General features: G+C 49.5%; 1 long non-coding RNA gene across 1 annotated transcript; it reads right to left on the reverse strand.

Moving 5' to 3' along the window:
• Positions 1–252: 252 nt before the first annotated feature.
• Positions 253–3,112, reverse strand: LOC120685803. The gene is made up of 2 exons (XR_005679775.1): positions 2,447–3,112; positions 253–1,892 (listed from the first exon to the last, which is right to left on the reverse strand). It is a non-coding gene; the product is annotated as an uncharacterized LOC120685803 (long non-coding RNA).
• Positions 3,113–8,177: the final 5,065 nt, after the last annotated feature.

The following is an 8,177-nucleotide window of genomic DNA, read 5'->3' on the forward strand; positions in this document are numbered from 1 at the left end:
TGTCGGTTGTTCTCCCAGCGTGCGGGAGCCACATCGGAAGATGTGATTTTCACGGGAACGTGTGCTGGGTGTGACGAGCACTTAAGAAATGTTTGTGCCAGTAAACTAGCGTGGCAACTGGACTACAAACTTTGATTCATGTGCCCTGATGTGAGGACGAGAGAATATTTGCATCGATGGTGACATGGTGTCCTGGACGTAGATAATGCCATATTCAAACACAAAAACTTGCAACATGTAATGTTGGATCAATAAATTCAATTAATTTTTGGTTGGCACACTATTTCATAAAAGCCTTGGTTATTATTGGTAACCAAAGTAACCTGGTCTTCCAAACTATGCATCATTCATCAGTACATAAACTGGACCTCCACTAATCAGGTTCTGCTTAGAAAGTAGAACAAAACAGGTTCTGCTTAGAAAGTAGAACAAAAAAAACTCAAACTGTAGACTTTGAAACTGATCAGAATTCTAACGTTTTAACGTGAGTGACCAGGTTATGATGACAGAATTGGTAACAAAATGGTACAGACACAAGTATGGTACTATAGTAAACAGTGATGGAAATTGTCCATCGCTCTGAAGAATTTTTTGGCCACCATCTTGAATTGAAAGTGCGCTTCAGACATATGATATAATCCATAAACAGTATCCCTGATTGACAAAGAAGCATTTTTATTAGCGCCACTAGTAATTCAAAGGGGGTATGGGATCTGAAAAATACCACTATAAAGATCCTTAGCCCTAGTGCCAAAGAACAAAGGAATATTAGTTTATTTATCCTATACACGATTAGCTAACCAGTATCAACAAAATGGCTGAGTTACTAGCTAACATAAGTTTCCCTGGACATGCATGCTAGTTGAAGGCATGTTTGCAGTCATTCTGAGTGCCACACTCTTACAAAGCTGCATAGCATATCTTCAGTGGAAAGGAAATTCATTCCAAGTTCAAGAACCTTGGTAAGGATTTGTTAATTGCACGCACAAAAGATGGATTGCAAATTCTAGCATGCCTGGCTGAATACAACCTAAAAAAACACTCAACTATTTGAAGCCAAACTAGCTAATCAAAAATATTCTGATGCGTGACTAGAAAACTTCAGCTATATGTGACGCAGCAGATTTAAGTTGCTAGTCAAAAACAATGACATATGCACAAGCGAAAAACACTCTCTCTTCCAAAATGAAGTGAATAAACCATAACCAGTTATCTGCAACCACACTAGTCTACTGATCTACTCATTAATTCTGCTACATGAGTATATGACAAATAACTAGTCGACCATAAAAACCTCATTATTGTCTTAGCAAACACCAAGGGTATCACATTCCAAGGAGAAAGAAGTTCCTTCCTAATTCAAATGGAAAAAATTATCTCTGCTGCACCAGTTAGTATTTCCAACATTCAAGAAACAACAATGATAGCAGGTATGGAGTATAGCTAGCTAAAGATAAACTGATAATACAATGCCATGTTGTGTAGCTATGGGAAATCAGTGGCACTCATGGATATAGAGTTATAAACACAAGATGGCTTTACTAGGCAATTAAGCTCACCTCTATATCAGTTTTTGCCAGAAAAATGACAGTGCAAAGTTTCAGGTATAATCTCCAATGTTATGAAAGAGCTGGAAATTGTGTATAACCTTGTCAAAAAGGAATAATCTCCAACATTTCTAAAGTTAGTCCTGGAAATGAAGGGCATGTTTACATTCATATGAGATAATCCTAAAGTAATTAATTGCACGGCTACAGGAAAAATTAGCATACATGTACCATATACTGGACGGAAGAAGCATGTATTCTGAGTCCCGCACTCTTAAAAAGCCGCATAGCAAGTACAACACTCATATCTTCAGCGAAAAGGGAACTCATTCCAAGTTCAAGAACCTGGATTGGGGCATAGAACAATTAAATCACAGTGTTGGAATAGAATTATACCTAACCGGAAGATTGAATTCAGCCCAAAGATGAAATGGATATAATTAAGTAGCTGCTGCTTTGTGTGTCAGTTATGCCAAGTAACAAGGAGGTAGAGCAAATTTTGAGTAGCATGTGCCATGCTAATTAATCCACCAGTGAGAACTGAGAACTTCAAAAATGCTGGTTAACCAGTAGGCAGATGCAACAAAAGTACTCTACAGGAATTAATTTGGCCAATTATAATTCAGCTTAAGTGAATAGCTCCAAAATGTCACATAGACAATCTGGCAAACACCTTGTGTGCACAATAAAATTGAAGCAAATTTAATCAAACCATACACACCAAGGTACACTCGCCACGAATCCAGTTGCACACAGGAGCGCAAAGGGACAATTCAGATCAGATGCAGGGAATGAGTTTGAGCAGGATGCAAGTTGTTACGGTATATGAGTACAACAACGAGCTAATCAATGAGAGAAGGCTTGGTAGGTAGGATGAGGAGCAACGTAGAGGGGCTTACCTTGCCGTGATGGTGATTGCTGCCGTGGCTGGCTGGTGCTCGGCGCTCAACGAATACTGAAATAACTAGTCACCATACATAGGAAAAAGAAGCAAACTAATTTGATTCAGCAAAGCTTGATAGTAGAGAACGGATCTGTGGCTATGGGGATCCGAGGATGGAGGGGGAACCAGAGAAATTGAGCAATTTGGAGCATGGGATCTTTGATTTGAAGAGGATACGGAGTTACGGACAGCTAATTGAACAAATCTTGGTCAATCTGTCAATGTAAGGCCCAGCTATTACAGCAAGGAAGAAGGGGTGGCGCAGGCAGTCAGTAGTGGCTCCCCTCGTCGCAGGGGAAGGAAGAAGGGAGGGGCCGGCACCGATCGTCACAGCCTCGCAGGGATGGGCGTGGAAGTAGCAGCCACTGCAGAGGAGGAGGCCGTCCAAGCTCGGGAGGTGCCAAGAGGCCGCCGCGCGATGAGATTGCCAGAAGCCGCCGCGGATGCCGCGGGAGCTCGCCGAAGCCGCCCTCCGCACCACTGCAGCGGATGAAGGAGGGGGCGGCACCGGTTGTGAGGAACCCCGTCGGGAGGAGGGTGTGGCGCCGGGCGCGCCGGGAGGAGGGGAGCGGCGTCGCGAGTGGGTGCTTTTTTTTTTATACCACAGAACCACCTGTCGTCGCCCCTCCTCCGGCGAGTAGATTTCATAAACCACCGTGGCCGATAATTACTTACCCCACCAGCGCGTACCACATTCATTAACCCGGACCAAACCCGATCCAACCCAAACCCGCCTAACCTCACCCACACCAACCTAGCTGGCCATTCGGCCAGTCTCCCCATGCAGCCCGCAAAGCCACCCCGTCGGCCCGTTTCTGTCGGCCCGTCGAGCGCCTCCCACGCGCGATCGAGCCAGCCCAGTCCACCAGCCACTGTCGCACCCCTTTCTTTTCTGCCGCTGACAGCTGGACCCACCTGTCGGCCACACCACATCGCCGCAGTCGCCGCCCGCCTCGGCCCGCTTGCAGCTTTCCTCTTCCTCTGTCTCTCTTCTCTCTCGCGCGGACGTCGTTCTCCGCCTTCGCCCACTCTGCCCCATCTTCACTCCATGCCAAGGGAGACACAACCGCCGCCGCGCTCCGTGCAGCGCGCTTGCGTCACGCCTGCCACCGCGCCTCCTGCTATCAGCCACCGAGACTGCCCCGCGCACGGACCTGCGGAGCCTGGCGCCCGAGCTGCCCAGCCGGATGCCCGCCACGCTTCCTATGGCGCAGACGCTAAGGATCCCCGCCGCTCCTGTGCGCAGCCCCGCTACCGAACCCTAGTAGCCGCCTATAAAACACCGCCACGACATCGTGGCAAGGCGACCGTGCGCGAGCCTCGACACGCGCATGCGTGTTCCAACCGGGTGAGCCCAAACGCTCCGCCCTCGGCCACGCCCTGGCATCACCATAGCAGACCGCTGCCCGCCATTGCTGTGCCCTTCAGCCATCGCGGTAGCCCAGCCTCGCTTCGCTTACGTCGCCGCCTTCGCCATCGAACCCTCGTCCCGACCATGCCGAGCGTGTGCTCAAACGCGACATCGCGCATGGTATCGCCTTACGAAAAACCACGCCGAGCTCGTGCTGTCTCCTTGCTCCGCTGTGCTGTCTTCGCTGCCGAGTCAGTCTAGCTGCCACCCCGGCCCTCTCTGCCTTGCCTTAACCCGCGCCGGGTCCAAGCCATCACCGGCGTGCTCCGTCACGCCCTACCACAAGCCCGTCGGACAGAATCGCCTCCTTGCCCTTGACCCCACGACGCTGCCATCGCCGTGCCGTCGGGGAACCCTCACTGCGCCGTAGCGGCCGTCTTCGCCGTGTGCCGGCGACGCAGATGGAGACACCCTGACCCCGTCGAAGAAGCCTCGCCGTCGTGACCTAGCCCCATGCTGCCCCGAATCTGAGCCCAGCCGCCGCCGGCATGCCTCACCGCTCCGCTACCAAGCCACCGCCGCCGCCCCTATTCCCGTCCACACACATGCCTACACCGAACCAAGCCACACCGGATTGGCCTTGGCCACACGCGATCCCGCTACTACCGACGCCTGGGTCCCGCGTGTCAGCGGGCGGTGCCGCCGCCGACCCGCGGGGCCATGTTTTTAGTCAGAGAGAGGGGAGTGAGAGAGAGAGGGGTGAGACCCCAGACCTGGGCCGATTTCTGCCCACGAAGTCGCAAACCCACGCCAGTCCGATCATCCTTTTGGCCCAATAACCCTAGTAGCACAGTAGCTTTTTCCTTTTTCTTTTCTCGGTTAAAATCTAATACGCGCCCCCACCTCTCAGCCTCTCCTGTGAGACTGTCCAGTGGGACCCATCTTACCCGTGGACCCCACCGACCCGTTGACCAGTCAACGGCCAACGTGTTGACTTGGTCAATGCCAAACCAACCCCACATGATGACACGTGTCGCCCCTGTGTGATTTCTTTTTCCCAAATTCACTTATTAATTATAGAAAATGATTTAACCTTAAAAGATTCTTAATAAATTAACCAGACCTCCGAAAATTATGAAACCAGTTTCATAATTCTTATAAAATCATGCTCTACCCATTAGAGTAGGTTTTGTTGTGTGGTTGAATCTTATTTGAGCAGTTCTATGTATATTTGCACTTTGGTCCCTGTGTTTATATGTAATTACAATTAAGACCGCGCAGAAAGGAGCTGACCGACGTCCCGGACGACCAGAGGATCTAGATGGACGCACGAGGAGATCAGAAGCCCCTGGATAACAAGGAAGATCACGAAGATCCTTCAGGTTCGCACCCATCTTCAACTTGGATGCCTATTGGACATTGCATGCTAGCACTACTACTGCTTTACTTTCAGTCTGATGGATATAACCTGCATAGCCTGTTTTACTTACCGTATTGCTTGTACTCCTACTACACCATGTTGAATGGTTGGATTGCCTTGCTTGTGTTGTGTGGGAACCCTTGTGATGATAGTCTTGGCGTGTGTGGAGATCCACTATATAAGGAGTTGGTGACTAGGACTTTAGCGGAGGCGAGAGAACTGACCCAATCTTCGGATTGGGGAGCTAGGCACCGTGTGTTGGGCACGCCCTACGGAGTACCTGTGGCGAGTACATGTCTTTTTGGAGGCGCTGATCCTTTGGGAGCTTTTGCGGAGTTTGGCAGGCAATTCCTGTATTGGGTGCCAAACGCGGACCGTTTCGATGGATACGCATCTGGACAGAGATTCTCACCTCGGCAACTTAAGGCCCGAGAACAGTGAACCTAGAGATGGAACTTTGTTAAACGTGCACACCACTTATCCATTATGGGTGTGAACCCGGTCCGAACTAGCTATGCGCGGCACCAAGCCTGTAGGCTGATAGAGTATCAGTGTTAGGGGGAGAGGGTTCGTCCCTATGGCTCCCGATTAGCGAGTTTTGATGGGATCCGATAGTAGAAGGCTTCACAGTCCTAGGAAACCTCTCGCAGGAGGATGCACCCCAGACCGGGAAAGCAGGATGGTGCCCGTAGCCGTTGGTCTTGTGATCGGTGCCTCGGTGTTTGTTGGGTTGCCCACGAGTGGCCTTGGGGCGAGTGGGTATAGGTGTACAACCCCTTCAAGGCAAAAACTATACGTATAGCCGCGTACTCGGTCATGTACAACTCTTGATCCAGCTTCTCTTTCATATAATATTGTTACCATTTTTTCTACCTCCCATTAGTCTACAGACCTGCGGTGCCAGATGAGGTGCGAGGAGTGGAATTTCTCACACCAAACTTGGGGGTTTTGGAGGTGTGTGTTGACCGAGAATCCGGGTTTCCCGAATGGCCCGTGATAAGGTGATGGGTGCTGACGGTCCTTAAATGCGAAATTTGACTGTCAACTAGACTCAATAATAAAGGAAAACTGCGCACGATACTCGCATATTTGTATCACTAACCTAGTTCCACAGCTATTTTGGAGAATTGTACATTTCAGATGAGCAAGAGAGGAATAAGACGAAAACACGCAGTAGATACCACAAAACTACGCAGAAGATCGCATCCGGCGTCACCCACTTACAAAGAGGGCCCACCAGACAGAGCTAAAGAGCGCGCCAAGCAAAGAATATGTCATGGTCAACACTTAGGCCCACCTGTCAGTCACCAGGAGGAAGGCTCACCTGGGGGAGCACCACCAGGGGTTGGCCGACTGGTGGGGTCGGCCGAACCTGGCCGGCATCCTGTCCAGGTGCATCTCGAGGAGGAGTCACGGCCAAGGCACCTGATCACCTTCCATATGTGCTCTTGGCAGGAATCGACCTCCTCTCTCCCCTCTCAACACACATTACACACTTCACTCCACAATCTCTGCAAGAAGGCTCTCTCTTGCTCTCTTGCTTAGGTAGTGGAGCTAGGCTAGTTCTTCCTTAGTGAATCTAGTCATCCTCGGGGTCGTTGAGCAATCCTCGGCTCCTGGTATGGCTTTGTATTCTAACTGTCAGCTTTCTATTCATAATATAGAGCTTTGCCATGGTTGCTTTACTATTTTGATAGTTTATCAATCCATGCTCTGGTCGTTCATGAGTTATGCTAAGGATATGGTTAGGCCAGATGATCCGGTACGGATAACTGTTCGTTGTGCTTTCGGGCTTGCTCTAGCATTTTACTTGTCCATCCATCCAAATTTTTAGCGACCATGTTCTCTCTTTCGATTTCGTTCTTTTCTTTGGGTTTGCTTCATCCTAGATCTATTATCGAGATAGATCGCTTAGCATGATCTTGTAGTCATGGTGGCTAGAGGTTCATGGCGGAACTACCAAAGGGGGTTCGACTTGCTTCAGGGTGCTTTCGTCCAAAGGGGGGGGGGCGTCGTGACAGGGCATTGCTTTAGTAGATGGGGTATCGAAGGATCGGATTGGATATTTTGGGTTTAAAGATGCTTTTCATTGAGATTCACATCTATCTTACTTCACTACATCTGGAGTTTGAAATATATGATATAGACACCAAGATTCTACCGCCAAGGCCACGATACCGCAAAGGTAAACATGAAGATGGGCAATTCAACAAATTTGTTGACATGGTACGCAGGTTGAGCATCAACATGCCGCTCTTCGATACTCTACAAGTTCCAACATATTCTCGCTACTTCAAAGACATCATGGGAAACAAGCGCGAGATACCGCCAAGCACCGTCAAGCTTACCGAGGAGTGTAGCGCGGCAATCGCTAATGAAGCTCCTGAGAAGAAGAGGGGCCCCGGATGTCCTACCATCCCGTGTTCCATTGGATCTCTTATGTTCGAAAGATCACTTTGTGATCTCAGCGCAAGTGTGAGCGTCATGCCAAAGAACGTGTTCGAGAAGCTAAGCTTACCGGAGCCGGAACCCACCACCATGTGCCTAGAGTTAGCAGACAATTCCGTTCGCTATCCTTTGGGAATCGCCGAAGACGTGCCTGTGAAGATTGGAGAACACTTAGTCCCCGTTGACTTTGTGATTCTCGATATGGGAGAAGGGAGCAAGGCGCCTCTCATACTTGGGAGGCCTTTCCTCAAGACCGCAAGGGCGAACATCGACGTTGGCAAGGGGGAGATCAAGTTCGATATCAATGGCACCACAAGCGAGTTCAAGTTTCGTCCACGCCTCGAGGTATGCAACATGATCAATGTCAAATATGTTCCGCCTCACCGCCGTGTCACAGAGGAGAAGTTGAAGAAAGAAGAGGAGCCGAACAAGAAGGGAGCGAAGAAAGAGAAAGAAGTTGTCGCATCC

Source organism: Panicum virgatum, chromosome 8N, assembly GCF_016808335.1.
Source record: "Panicum virgatum strain AP13 chromosome 8N, P.virgatum_v5, whole genome shotgun sequence".
Taxonomy (NCBI): Eukaryota; Viridiplantae; Streptophyta; class Magnoliopsida; order Poales; family Poaceae; genus Panicum; species Panicum virgatum.